Below are 15,707 nucleotides of genomic sequence, written 5' to 3' on the forward strand. Positions count from 1 at the left end.
TAAATACAAGGGGTAGGTAGTGATAAATGCTGTAAAGAAAGTAGATGGAAGAAGGAGAGAAATTAGACCAGGGTTTAGGAATTAGGAAATTCCTAAATTATGAAAGGAGGGATGGAGAGTTTGCCCTGCCTGGCTGAATACTCTGTATGGCATCTCATTAGTGCCCCCTCCCACCCTAACCTTGGCAGCCACCTGCCCTCCTCGCGCCCTGCTTACCCATCGTGTTTCCTAAGCACCCACTAAAAAACTGATTGGATTCTGACTGTAGAGGCTCATTCTACCTCAAAGCAGAAATGATCTGAGTCTGATGATTCTAAGAGCAGTTTGTGGGATACATTTAGGATAAGCATATTTTGACTGTGTCAGGGGCCATGATAATGATTTAGCAGAGCCTTCCTGTACCCCCAGAGAGAGAATATTTTTAGCTTCTTTGAAATCCCAGTTTTCCGATAGCTTTCAGCCTGTGGCCCTAACTCTCTTCTGAGTAACACTCTTCACTTCTTGGCAGACACAAGAGATTTCTCCAGCTTGAAAACAGAGGCAACAGCCCCCTGCTGCCTCTCTCTCTCATCTGTGTGCATTTCTGTCATTTGACTCAAGGCTGGCCAAGATGTCTCATGGTCTTTCTTTCTTGTCTTTCTTCCTCCCTTAAACAGATATTTATTAGGCACCAACTATGTTCCAGGTATTGTTCCAGACACAAGGGATGCAGCATTAAACAAGACAAATAATGTCTTTGCCCTCAAGGAGCTTACAATCTAGTTAAGGGTGAGATAGAGAGTTACGCATAGATCCTGAGGGTCTCCAATTTTGCCAAGCTGCTGGTGAGTGAGTATACTGAGGGCTACCCGCCTGCTGCTGCCTCTTGGGTACAGCATGCTTGACCTTCTGAACCAGCTGCTTCAGGAGCTGAAGTTGAAGCTGAGGCAGGACCAGGCAGCTGGTAGCCACAGCCTCTCCAGCTCAAACAACAGAATCACAGGTTCCAAAGCTCTCCACAGTGCCCATGGGAGTCTTGGCTCTCATGTCTTGAAAGAGGTTGGGAGCAGAGTTGTTGTTTTTTTTGTTTTGTTTTGTTTTGTTTTTGAGACGGAGTCTCGCTCTGTCACCCAGGCTGGAGTGCAGTGGTGCGATCTCGGCTCACTGCAAGCTCTGCCTCCTCGGTTCACGCCGTTCTCCCGCCTCAGCCTCCCAAGTAGCTGGGACTATGGGCGCCCGCCACCACGCCCGGCTAATTTTGTTTTTGTATTTTTAGTAGAGACGGGGTTTCACCGTGTTAGCCAGGATGGTCTCGATCCCCTGAACTCGTGATCCGCCTGCCTCGGCCTCCCAAAGTGCTGGAATTACAGGCGTGAGCCACCATGCCCAGCCAGGGAGCAGAGTTTTATCAGACAGTTTTGGTGGGTCCTATGTGGGAGTCAAATGGCCCTCCCTTTGCATAATAAAGTCTCTTGCCTACAAAAATTGAAATAACATAAATGAGGTGGGACTCTAGACAGAGAGAGCAGCGTGTATATACCAATGCAAGAGGCAGCCTGGGGAGGTGTGAGAGCAAGAGGGAGATGGAAGGTAGACTTGTCAGTAATTACTGTTCTTAAACATTGAGAAAAGTCAGTAGCACGTAAGAAGTTAGATATACACAGAGACACAATATTAAGTCACCAAAAAAGAAATCAATAGAAGTGTATGACTGATTCACAAATGAGTGGGACAGGTACAAGCAAAGGAACGGTCTGGGGACTACATTTAGGAGAAGTGGCAGGCTTGACCTTATCCGGTGAGAATCAGGTCTGCAGAACTGAGAGGAGTTACTGGAGTCTGACCCAAGGTACTTCAGCAGGAACCAGTGGGGAGGAACTGAAGGGGAAAGGGAAACAGAGACAGCTAAGTTGCTTTTAGCTATACCCATTCATGGAAGTGTCTTAGCCTGCGTCTCCAGAAACAGAGCCTGATTCTACAGGGCAAGAGTAAAGCAAAAGGAGCAAAGTGGAGGGGAAGGAAGAGGCAATACCAGGATGGTTATTAATCTGGCCTCCACTAAGTATGGCTGATTGCTTCTGCTCAAGGGATTATCCTCTGAGAAATATAAAATGAGTCTCAGAATAGCCTATGGGAGGGGGAAGGGAAGGAAATCTATCCATCAGCTCATCTCATTGGATAAAGACTCACACCAGTTGTTCATGCATAGGTGCCAAGAGGGCTTCTGCAGTGTCCCAAAACTCAGTGTCAACAGGGAACCTAGCAAGAGGCACGTGGCAGGGCCACAAGGCAAAGTGCTGTCAGGGTGCAGCTGTGTGAAGTCAGATGGTGCCCACGCAGAGCTTGATGCCACAGCAGCTGCTGGAACGAAAGATGATTGATGCTACAAGGGTGATGCCAGTGATGCACACATTTTTGTACCATATAGTGTGCCCCGTTTCCAAAGGGCCCCAGAAAAGCAATCCTTGGGAGCTCTGAAGGGAGCCACAGAAGGGCTTCCAGCAGTTCTGGAACTTTCTTATAGTAACTCCACAAAGGAAGAGTTGCATTCCACCCGAATCTGTTCTCTCTTGCTTTCATGCCTCTGTTCACTTGTCTGTTTCCTCTATTAGACCATGAGCTTCTTTATTGTTCTTGTTAATATATCTGTGGCAGGAAAAACAACTCTTTTCACCAGCCCATTTCATTTTCCTCCTAGGCTCATAAAAAAATTACATTTCTCAGTAATCAGGTAGACCCATGTGACTGAGCTCTGGGTAATGGAATCTGGACAGAAGTGGTAAATATATCCCATTTCTGGACATCCCCTAAAAACTCCCGTGAGATCTTCCAAACTTCTTCTTTCCTCATTCCTGGCCAGATGCAAAAATATTGAGTGGAGGACTCAGAGGCCCCAGAAAATGGCAGTGGTGGCTCACTGCATGGACTAGAACCTCTGTGCTCACTTGCACTGGATTGTGTTGTAAGCAAGAAATAAAATGTCATAGTGTCAAGTCACTGAAATGTGAAGGTTGTCTGTTACAGCTATTAGCATACCCTGTCTGATACAGTACTTGTCTAACTTCATTTGATTCCGTGTCACTCCAGGGCAGGGACTGTGTTTGTAACTTAAGCACAATTGCAATGCGTGGCACATAGTAGGCATTTCTTGAAATATGGGCAAGAGTGAATGAGCTGATACTTGAGCCTGGTCTTAAAGATCAGAGGTAGAATGCCAAGCAAGGTGGCAAGTAGAAAGTGTTCCATGAAGGAAGTGTAGCATGTGTAGAGGTAGAGAAACTAGGGAAAATAGAGTCAGTTCTCAGCCCTGCAGAAGGGTCATGGATATGGTTAGGGTGAGGCTAGAGAGAAGGCAAGGGCCAGATCACAAAAAGTCTTGTATGTTACATGAAGGAGTTTGAAATTTATCCTACAGGAATCATTCAAGGATTTAAAACAAGAATGTGATGTCATCAAGTTTATCTTTAACAAATATCTCTCTAGCTACCTGGAAAGGGATGGATTAGAAAGGGAGAGTCAGAAATACAAAAAATTTTTAAAGCAACATTTCATTCTTCCCAAGTTATTTGTCCCATAAGATGTTCCACTAAAAAGAGGTTTTGGGGACAAGTTAGTTTGGGAAGTTGAGTATACTGTAGCCCCTCCTGGAGGTTCTTGGAGATTCCTGTTCACGTATTAAAAACCCTGAGAGGTCCTACATTAATGAAATCTGTTAAAGTTTAATGTAATAGTTCTCAAAATTATTTGACCACAGAACCCTTTTTTCATTGAACACCTATTAAAACTGGTATCACGGCCAGGCGCGGTTGCTCATGCCTGTAATCCCAGCACTTTGGGAGGCCAAGGTGGGTGGATCACGAGGTAAGGAGAGCAAGACCATCCTGGCTAACATGGTGAAACCCCGTCTCTGCTAAAAGTACAAAAACAAAATTAGCCGGGTGTGGTGGCGAGTGCCTGTAGTCCCAGCTACTCAGGAGGTTGAGGCAGGAGAATGGCATGAACCCGGGACAGGGAGCTTGCAGCAAGCTGAGATCACGCCACTGCACTCCAGTCTGGGCGACACAGTGAGACTCTGTCTCAAAAAAAAAAACAAAAAAACAAAAACAAACAAACAACAAAAAAATTGGTATCACTTAGGACTCAATTTGGCTGCATAAATATGAGAAAACGATATAATAAGATTAAAGTTCATGTCTGTCTTAAATAAAAGAAATTTGGGAAGCAGGCCATCCAGGGGTGGCATGGCAGCTCTCCGGTACCTTCAGGAATCCAGGCTTCAATGTTTTTGCTCCATTATCCTTAGCTTTCATTCCCAAGGTCACTTCAAGGTCCAAGATGGCTGCTGGAGCACCAGTCCACATGTCCTTGGAAGGAAAAAGGAAAGGCAAAGTGGAAAAAGTGGAGTTGAGTCCCTTAAACAACCTTCCTGGAAATACTACACACTTTTGCTTATGTCTCATTGTCCAGAACTTGGTCACGTGACCATGCCAAGCTGCAAAGGAGGCTAGGAAATCTGGTCTTTTATTTTGCTTTTCTATGTGCCAAGTTAAAAATTGGGTCTGTCACTAAAGAGTTGAGAGACTCAACTAGCAGTTTCTGGCATAATGCCCCACAGAAATAATGTTCCACAGAACCTAAATTGGGATAAAATGACTAAGTAAGGAGATTGATTTTTTAAACATTTTTAGCAGCTTTATTGTGGTATAATTCACATACCATACAATTTGCTTACTGCAAGTATACAGTTTGACGATGTTTAGTAAATTTATACAGTTGTGCAACCATCGCCACAATTCAGTTTTAGAATATTTCTGTCACCCTCAGAAGTTCCTTGTTCCCTCTTGCTGTCAATCTCCACTCCCACCTCCAGGCCTGGGAAACCATTGATCTGCTTTCTTCTTTAGAGTTCTGCCTTTTTGAGAAATTTCATATAAACAGAATAGTACAATATGTAGTCTTCTGTGTCTGGCTTATTTCACTTAATGTAATAATTGTGTGGTTCATTGTGTTGTAGAGTGTTTTGTCAGTTTGTACTTTTTAAAATTGCTTGAATGGCATTCCATTGTCTGCATATGCCACCTTTTATTTATCACTTACCAAATGATGGACATTCGGATTGTTTCCACATTGGGACTATTATGAATAATGCTACTATAAACCTTCAAGTAGAAGTCCGTGTGTGGACATATGTTGTCATTTCTCTTGGGTAGATGCCTGAGGAGACTAGTGTTTAAAACTGAATTTGTTCACTGAAAAGACATTTATTGAGTGCTTATTACTGACAAGTACTGTGCTAGATGCCAAGGATACAGTAGTGAATAAAATTTGACGCAAACTCAGCCCTCATGGAGCTTGCAGTCTATAGAAGAGAAAGGCATTAGTCCAGTAGTCATGCAAACAAATGTAACATCACAGCAGTGGTAAGTGTGTGCTATAAAGAAGGGGTATAAGATGCTGTGAGAGATTATGCTAGAAGGATCTGCCTTTGTCAAGGAGGTCAGGAAAGCTGCCCTTGAGCTGAGTTCTGAAGTATGTGAGAATGTAGTCACTCTGATTTCTGTCTTTCAAAGTAATATCTTAGGAAGCCATATACTTATTTCCAATAATGCTGCCCTTGCAAACATGTCTGAGCCAGTTTATAGATACACTGGTCTTGGGCCTATTTGTGCTTAGATAAAGTCTCTGTGTTTTAATCTCTCAGAGTTTTTGAAAACTCTGAAGCAAGCACAACGCACTGTCAGTAAAGGTACCTTTTCAGTCATCTCTCTCTCTCTCTTTTTTTTTTTCTTCAGAGATAGGATCTTGCTGTGTTGCCCAGGCCGGTCTCAAACTCCTGGCCTCAAGCAGTCCTTCTGCCTTGGCCTCCCCAAACACTGGGATTACAGGCATGAGTCACTGCTCCCGGCCCATCTCTTATATTATTTTCTGTATGTTTGAAATATTTCATGATTAAACATCTTAAAAATATACTTTTTAGTTCCCTTGAGAATTGTACCTGCCAAGCAGCCCAGCCTGTCTTGTCAGACCCTGACCTTGTTCTCTCACTATGGGAAGAGGAGACATGATCAGAAGGTGATTTCTGGAACCTGGAACTGAGGGGATGATGCTAATAGCCAGTATTCTGGAACTACACTGGTCCAATCCCTGTATCTCTACTGTAGGGGTGAATCTGCCACGAGGCATCCTCCTGCCAGAAGCTCCATTCTCCAGCACGAAGCTGGATAAGACTAGTTAAGCCCACAGGCTTTGAAGCCCTACAGATGTGGTTCAAATCTCAGCTCTACCACTAGTGTCCTTAAGAAAGTCACTTAGCAGGCCGGGCATGGTGGCTCACGCCTGTAATCACAGCACTTTAGGAGGCCGAGGTGGGTGGAACACCCGAGGTCAGGAGTTTGAGACCAGTCTGGCCAACATGGTGAAACCCTGTCTCTAATAAAAATGGAAAAATTAGCGGGGCTTGGTGGCACATACCGCTGTAATCCCAGCTACTCAGGAGGCTGAGGCAGGAGAATTGCTTGAACCTGCGAGATGGAGGTTGCAGTGAGCCAAGATTGTGCCACTGCATGCCAGCCTGGGTGACAGAGTGAGGCTCCATCTCAAAAAAAAGAAAAAAAAAGAAAGTCACTTAACTTACAGTTTCTTGATTCCAATAATAGGGTTGTTGCGTGGATTAAATGATTCATGCAAAGTGCTTAGCACATGGCAACTGCTCAACAAATTGGTTATTAATATATAATTATTACAGCCTTTCCTCTGCCTCCCATTTCCCCATGTTCTGTATAGACTTTCCACCTTTGTCGACCTGCTGTTTTTGAAACATATTAATTCAATTGATTTAACTGAAGTCAATCTCTGTTCTTGCGTTTGGCTTGGGGAACCTTCTGTCTTTTGGAGTGCCTTCTGCTGATATATGGCCTCCATCCCTCATGTATTAATCTCACTGATTTAACTCTTACAGTGCCACAGAGCTCTCACTCTAACCCATGTATAGCACTACTGCTATTTTGATTTTTTAAATCCAAGGTTTTATATAAAAATGACTGTGGTCCCTTTCAGTTACTATGATTTATGGAAAATCACACCTCAAATGTTCTTGGGCAGGATTTTTCAAAAACGCTGGTCACGCTACCCTGAAACAGCTTTGTAAATCCTTCATTCTTGCTCAGCAGTGTACTTTCCTGCAGTGACCATTAGACGGTTTCAGCCATAAAAACTTGCTTAAGGCCGGGTGCAGTGGCTCATGCCTGTAATCCCAGCACTTTGGGAGGCCAAGGCGGGTGGATCATTTGAGGTCAGGAGTTCGAGACCAGCCTGGCCAACATGGTGAAACCCCGTCTCTACTAAAAATACAAAAATTAGCTGGGCATGGTGGTGTGTGCCTGTGACCCCAGCTGCTTGGGATGCTGAGGCAGGAGAATCACCTAAACCTGGGAGGCAGAGGTTGCAGTGAGCTGAGATAGCACCATTGCACTCCAACCTGGGCAATAGAGCAATGCTCTGTCTCCAAAAAAAAAAAAAAAAAAAAAAAAAAAAAAAAAAAAAAAAAAAAACACACACACAACAACAACAAAAAAGTTCTTAAGCTTTTTACTAAGCCTCAAGTTGTTGTAGAATCCTTTCCTTTATGTGTGCAGTTCTACCATCAACATTACTGACCAATTTGGTGAGGCTACCATCTGAAAACTGGTAAGAAAAATAAGCAACACTTTTACATACTAGAAACAAAAAACTATAGTTTTAAAAAATTAATTAGTTTCCATGTTTTTGCTGAGATGAAGCATGGTAACTGTCCTTCCAGTTGGCCCCCAGTGATACTCACTTGCTGTGATTCAAACCCTTATACTGCCCTCTCCTGTACTGAATAGAGCTGATTTATGTATGTAACCAGTAGGATATTGCAGAAGTGACAGAGTGTAACTTCCAATGCTGGTCACAAATGGCATTGCAGCATCTGTCTTGCTGTTTTGGGTAATTTGCAATGGGAAGAGTCCGTTGTCATGACATGAGGACATTCAGTCAGTCTTATGGAAAAAGTCTTTGTGGGAAGAATTCAAGGCCTCTTGTCAGGAACCATGTGAATGGGCCATCTTGGAAGTAGATCCTCCATGCCTAGTCAAGCCTTCAGATGAGACTGTATCCATCCCCAGCCAACATTTTGACTGCAACCTCATGAAACCCCAAGTCACTCTCAAATTTCTGACCTAAGAAAACTACGTGAGATAATAAATGTTTATTGTTTTTAAGCCACCAAGCTTTGGGGATAATTTGTAATACAGCAATAGATAACAGTATTTCCTTGGGTGATACAACTGGCAGCCATCATTAAGTTACTGTATATGTAAAATGTGCTCAGCTATTGTATAAATTTGCCCCACATTTTAAGTGTTTTCTTAACATATGATCTACATCCAGATATTTTAGGTTATTCTATGACTCATTTCAGTCCCATTCAGCAAACATGCTGTATTAGTCTGTTCTCACACTGCTATAAAGAACTACCTGAGACTGGTTAATTTAGCAAGAAAAGAGGTTTGATTGACTCACATTTCTGCAGGCTGGACAGGAAGCATGATTGGGGAGGCCTCAGGAAACTTACAATCATGGTGGACAGGCAAAGGGGAAGCAAGCACGTATTCACGTGGTGGCAGGAGAGAGAGAGAGAGAGAGAAAGAGAAAGGGGACATGCTACACACTTTTAAACAACCAGATCTCATGGGAACTCATTCACTATCATGAGAACAAAAAGGAGGAAATCTGCCCCCATGAGTCAATCACCTCCCACCAGGTCCTTCCCCTAACATTGGGAATTACAATTCAACATGAGATTTGGTTGGGGACACAGAGCCAAACCATATCACATGCATTGCCTACATGTTTCAAAGCCTGTTTGTAACAGAAAACTCCAGATCAACCATCAGCGATTTGAACGAAACTGATGGCAGTAAGTTGTTTTTCTCCATCCAATTCCATTTATTGTGAATGATTCTTATGCTTTCATGATCGTAGTTAAAACTCTGGATGCCAGGAAGTCCAGCTCTTACCACTTCTTTTGCTTCTTTTTGGAATATATGCCAGAAGGGAATAAACTTGGAGAGAAGGATGCCCCCATGTTACTAAAACATGCACTGTTACACTGACAGTTCATAATAGCTAATTTTATTGCATAATTAATATGAACTAAGCACTGCTTTTAAAATTTTAAACAATAATTTCAATTTTTATTTTAGATTCAGTGGGTACATGTGCAGGTTTGTTACATGTGAATATTGTGTGATGCTGAGGTTTGGGGTATGAATGATCCTGTCACCCAGGTGGTAAGTATAGCACACAATAGGAGTTTTTTCAGTCCTTCCCTCCTTCCTCCCTCCCACCACTAGTAGTCCCCAGTGTCTATTGTTCCCATCTTTATGTCCATTTGTACCCAATGCTTAGCTCCCACTTATAAGTGAGAACATTTGGTATTTGGTTTTCTGTTCCTACATTAGTTAGCTTAGGATAATGACCTCCAATTACATCCATGTTGCTGCAAAGGACATGATTTTATTCTTTTTTATGGCTAGATAGTATTCTATGTTGTATATGTACCACATTCTCATTATCCAATCCACCATGGATGGCCACCTAGATTATTCTGTGTCTTTGCTCTTGTGAATAGTGCAGTGACGAACGTATGAGTGCATGTGTCTTTTTGGTAGGATGACTTATTTTTTGGGGGGTATACACCCAGTAGTAGAATTGCTGGATTGAATGGTAGTTTTGAGTTATTTGAGAAATCTCTAAACTGCTTCCCACAGTGGCTAGACTAATTTACATTCCCACCAACAGTGTATAGGTATTCCCTCTTCTCTGAAGCCTTGCCAGCATCTGTTATTTTCTGACTTTCTAATAATAGCCATTCTAACTGGTGTAAGATGGTATTTCATCGTGGTTTTGATTTGCATCTTGATGATTAGTGATGTCGAGCTTTTTTTTTTTTAATAGGTTTGTTGGCCACTCATATTTCTTCTTTTGAGAAATCTTTGTTCATGTCCTTTGCCTACTTTCTTTATTTTTTGGAGGCAGGATTTCATTCTTTTGCCTAGGCTGGAGTGCAGTGGTGCAATCATGGCTCACCGCAGCCTCAACCTCCTGGGCTCAAGCATTCCTACATTAGCTTCTCGAGTAGGTAGGACTACAGGCACATGCCACCACATTGTATTTTTTTATAGAGATGGGGTTTCACAATGTTGCCTAGGCTGGTCTCAAACTTCTGGGCTTAAGTGATCTGCCTGCCTTCGTCTCCCAAATTGCTGGGATTATAGGCCTGAGCCACTGTGCCTGGCCCTTTGCCTACTTTTTAATGGGGTTGTTTATTTTTGCTTTCTTGATTTGTCAAAGTTCCTTACAGATTCTGGATATTAGACCTTTTTTAGATGCATAGTTTGCAAATATTTTCTCCCATTCTGTAGGTTGTCTGTTTACTTTGTTGAAAGTTTGTTTGCTGTGCGAAAGCTCTTTAGTTTAATTAGGTCCCACTTGTCAATTTTTGTTTTTGTTGTGATTGCTTTTGAGGACCTAACCATAAATTATGTCCCAAGACCAATGTCCAGAATGGTATTTCCTAGGTATTCTTCTAGGATTTTCTTATAGTTTGAGGTTTTACATTTAAATATTTAATCTATTTTGAGTTAATTTTTGTATATGGTTAAAAAGTGTGGTTCCAGTTTCATTGTTCTGCTCATGGCTAGCCAGCTATCCCAGCACCATTTATTGAATAGGAAGTCTTTTCCTCATTGCTTATGTTTGTCAAAGATCAGATGGCTGTAGCTGTGTGGCTTTAATTCTGGGTTCTCTATTCTGTTCTGTTGGGCTGTGTGTCTGTTTTTGTACCAGTATCATGTTGTTTTGGTTACTGTAGCCTTATGGTATAGCTTAAAATTGGGTAATGTGATGCCTCTGGCTTTGTTCCAAGCACTGTTTTAAATGCTTTACATGTATAAAATATTTAATTCTTACAAAGAAAAAGTTATTACCCTCATTTTACAAATAGTAAAACTGAGGCACATCACTGGAAGGAAGGCTGCAGAGTCTAGAGCTATCACCATCTCTGTCCGTCAGCCACAAGCCCAGGTGCCAAAGTGCAGCAGTAGCTGCCACACCAATAGCAGTTCAGTCCAGTGTCTTAGCTTTCCTAGGCTCCCGCTCTAGGTATCACAAGCAAAAATAAGGCTAGGATTTGACAGAAGGAAAAGTGAAAAGAAAGCACCAACAAAGCAAACAAACAAAAATATTTACAGAACACAGATGCTGTGATGGTTAATGTTATGTGTCAACTTGACTGGGCTAAGGGATGCACAGATAGCTAGAGAAACATTTCTGGGTGTGTCTCTGAGGATGTTCCCAGGATAAATTAGCATCTGAATCAGTAGACTTAATAAAGAAGATTGCCCTCAGCAACGTTAGTGGGCATCGTCCGTTGAGGGCCCAAAGAGAATAAAAATATGGAAGAAAAGTAAATTCCCCCGTTCCTTGAACTGGGACATTGGAGCTCCTGGTTCTTAGGCTTTGGATTCTGAAAACTACACTTGCACTCCCCTCACCTCTACTCTCTGTTCTCAGGCCTTCAGGCTTGAACTAGGAATTATATCATAAGATCTCCTGGTTCTCAGGCCTTTGGACTCATACTGAATTAAACCACTGGATTTCCTGGTTCTACAGCTTGCAGATGGCAGATAGATAGTGGAAATATTCAGCCTCCATAATCATGTGAGCCAATTCCCATAATAAATCTTCTCGTGTGTGTGTGTGTGTGTGTGTGTGTGCATGTGTGCATGCTTGTGTGTGTCCTATTGGTTCTATTCTCTGGAGAACCCTAATTCAGATGTCTTATAGTAATTTTAAAAGATGAGGCTAGGCATGGTGGCTCAAGCCTGTAATCCCAGCACTTTGGGAGACTGAGGTGGGCGGATCACCTGGAGTCAGGAGTTCGAGACCAGCCCGGCCAACGTGCCAAAACCCCGTCTCTACTAAAAACACAAAAATTAGCCTGGCATGGTGGCGGGCGCCTGTAATGCCAGCTACTCAGGAGGCTGAGGCAGGAGAATTGCTTGAACCTGGGAGGCAGAGGTTGCAGTGAGCCGAGATTGTGCCAGTGCACCCCAGCCTGGGCGACAAGAGTGAAAATCCGTCTCAAAAAAAAAAAAAAAAAAAGAACAGGACCGGGCGCGGTGGCTCACACCTGTAATCCCAGCATTTTGGGAGGTGGAGGTGGGCAGATCACCTGAGGTCAGGAGTTCGAGACCAGCCTGGCCAACATGGTGAAACCCCATCTCTACTAAAAATACAAAAAAATTAGCCAGGCGTGGTGGCAGGTGCCTGTAATCCCAGCTACTCAGGAGGCTGAGGCAGGAGAATCGTTTGAATCTGGGAGGTGGAGGTTGCGGTGAGCCAAGATCGCGTCAATGAACTTCAACCTGGGCGACAGAGTGAGACTCCGTCTCAAAAAAAAAAAAAAAAAAAAAAGGATGAACAGCAACAGCTTAGCTTTACTGGCTTAATGGTTCTCCAAGTGTGGTTCCTGGACCAGCAGCAGCATCTAGGAACTTGGTAAAAATCCAAATTCTTGGACTCAACCCAAACCAACTGGATCAGAAAGTTTGGGGGTGGGGCTAGAAGCCTGTGCTTAAATGCATACTGAAGTCTGAGCTCCACCGACGTAGGGGACCCAGCTGTGGCCAAATCTGGGCTGTGTGACTCAGAGCCCATGACAACTCTGGGGAGTCATTACAGCGCCAATTTTGGAGTCCAACAGCAACAATGAAAGATATTCTAGCCAAAAAGAAACATGACTGTCATTCCTTCATAGGAATGGAATAAAGCAGGGATCTTCAACGTGCCTTTGATGCCCCTGTCAAATACAGATTCCCGGGCTAGGATGAAGGGTATCCACCTAACTTAACTTGAAAATATGGATTAAGTGCCAACTGTAGTGGATGAAAGCATGTTGAGAGGAGGCTGAAAGAGGCCAGGTCACTTTAGAGCAAATTAGGTAGTATAATATTCACTAGCTGCTATGATAAATATACACACAAAAGAATAATGGCTCCAACAAAAAGAAATTTATTGCTTGCTTATATAGTACTTCAAGGAAAGTTATTTCTTTCTTTGTTTCTTTTTCTTTCTTTTCTTTCTTTCTCTTTCTTTCGCTCCCTCCCTCCCTCCCTTCCTTCCTTTCTTCCTTTCTTTCTTTCTTTTTTTTTTTTTTTTTGAGACAGAATCTCACTCTGTCGCCCAGGCTGGAGTGCAGTGGTGCGATCTTGGCTCACTGCAACCTCTGCCTCCCCGGCTCAAGCGATCCTCCTGCCTCAGCCTCTTGAGTAGCTGCGGTTAGAGGCACACGCCACTGCGCCCAGCTAATTTTCATACTTTTAGTAGAGATGGGGTTTCACTGTGTTGGCCAGGCTGGTCTCAAACTCCTGACCTCAGATGTTCTGCCCACCTTGGCCTCCTGAAGTGCTGGGATTACAGGCGTGAGCCACCACGCCCAGTCTAAAGGAAAGTATTTTTGGTTGACAAGTCACAATCCTCTACCTAGTGATTCAGGGGGATTCCTTCTATGCCATAACTACATCATCCCCTAGGGTTTTGTCATCTTCTGCATCCAACTAGCAAGAAGAGATTGTGGTTAGGACACACCCCCTTTTAAAAAGCCTAGAAATCACACATATCACTTCTGCTTATGTGTCATTGGCTAGAACTCAGTTACATGGCTACATCAAACCACAAGAGGTGAATAATGTAGTTTGTATGTACCCAGGAAGAAGAGGAAATGAATTTTTGATGAAGACATAGCAAGATCTTTTATCAGGAACAGAGTGGGATGATAAAAATAACTGGATTGTGGGCTCCAGTTATTTAGATAGATTTTAAAAACTATCTGTTTTTGTTCTTCTCCAGTATTCTCAACACCTGACAGGTACCTTGCAGAGCTCGGCAAATGTTGGTTGAATGATGGAAAACACTGGAAAAATGATGGGAAATGGTGTCGCACCTGTTTCTACTTCTCCCTCCCATATCCATGGAGAAATTCTGGCTAATTTACCACCTTCTTTCTTGCTAATCCTGTATTTAACCCCAGAATTCCTATCAACTCAGAACTCCAGGCAGACATTATTATTATTATTATTATTATTATATATTGTTTTGAGATGGAGTCTTGCTCTGTCACCCAGGCTGGAATGCAGTGGCACAATTTCAGCTCACTGCAACCTCCACCTCCCTTCTTCACGTGATTCTCTTGCCTCAGCCTTCTGAGTAGCTGGGACTATAGGCACCTGCCACCACGCCTGGCTAATTTTTGTATTTTTAGTAGAGCCAAGGGTTTCACCATATTGGCCAGGCTGGTCTCAAACTCCTGACTTCAAGTGATCTGCTTGCCTTGGCCTCCCAAAGTGCTGGGATTACAGGTGTGAGCCACTGCACCTGGCCAGGCAAACATTATTAGTCAACTAGGAATGGCTCACAGTATGAAACCTAATTGCTATCTCGGGACATTGACTTTTTGCTATAGTCATTTCATCTGTAAAATTGGTATGAGCCCTGTCTAGGCAGTTTCTCAGAGGTGCTTTTTTTTAATTATTATTTTTTATTTTTATATACAGGGTCTTCCTGTCACCCAGGCTGAAGTATAGCAACGTGATCATAGCTCACTGCAGCCTTAAACTTCTGGGCTCAAGCGATCCTACAAGTAGCTGGGACTACAGGTACACACCACTGTGTTTTCTAATTTTTTATTTTTTATTTTTATTTTTGTAGAGATAGGATCTCACTATGTTTCCCAGGCTCAAAGTATAAACCTTTTATGTATAATTCACTGATGTCTTAGTGCTGGCCAGAGCTTATGTTTATAAACCAGTGATCTTACATTGTTGAAATGTTAGTTCCTTCAAAATCTTTTGACTCAGGGCTCTAGAATCATCCAACTGTTGAGGAGTGACATCTTCCCAGACCAGACTGCTGATCAGTCACAAGGAATTGTCTTTCCTCATTCATTTCTGAAATATTATTTTGGCCAATGTTCTGATAACGTCACATTTTCCGTTACATTTTTCTTGAAAGGTTTTGAAGTAGTATAAACTATGCCGTCATGGGCCAGTGTTGAGCTCCATGAAGGAGTCTCAATACTTCTGCATACCCAACAAATGAATGGTATCTCCAGGAGAGGAGCTGGGCCACTCTAACTCACCCAAACAACTTCACTCCAGTTTCAACTTATGTGCATGATGAATTCTTGACCTTAAACATGTTCAGAAATCTAGCAGTCATTTAGCCACGCTTCTCGGTGGTCACGTCTTGACATGATCACTCATGAGGTCTATGGCCAGTAATTTGTTACTAATTGTATATAAGGCACCACAGTCTGAATGATTTGCCTTCTTCAAAAAAAAGTAAATAGGAGGCTGGGCACAGTGGCTCACCCCTGTAATCCCAGCACTTTGGGAGGCCGAGGCGGACAGATCACCTGAGGTTGGGAGTTCAAAACTAGACTGACCAACATGGAGAAACCCTGTCTCTACTGAAAATACAAAATTAGCTGGGCATGGTGGTGCATGTCTGTAATCCTGGCTACTTGAGAGGCTAAGGCAGGAGAATCGCTTGAACCTGGGAGGCGGAGGTTGCGGTGAGCTGAGATCGCACCATTGCACTCCAGCCTGGGCAACAAAAGCGAAACTCCATCTCAAATAAATAAA

This window comes from Pongo abelii, chromosome 21 (assembly GCF_028885655.2).
Source record: "Pongo abelii isolate AG06213 chromosome 21, NHGRI_mPonAbe1-v2.0_pri, whole genome shotgun sequence".
Lineage (NCBI taxonomy): Eukaryota > Metazoa > Chordata > Mammalia > Primates > Hominidae > Pongo > Pongo abelii.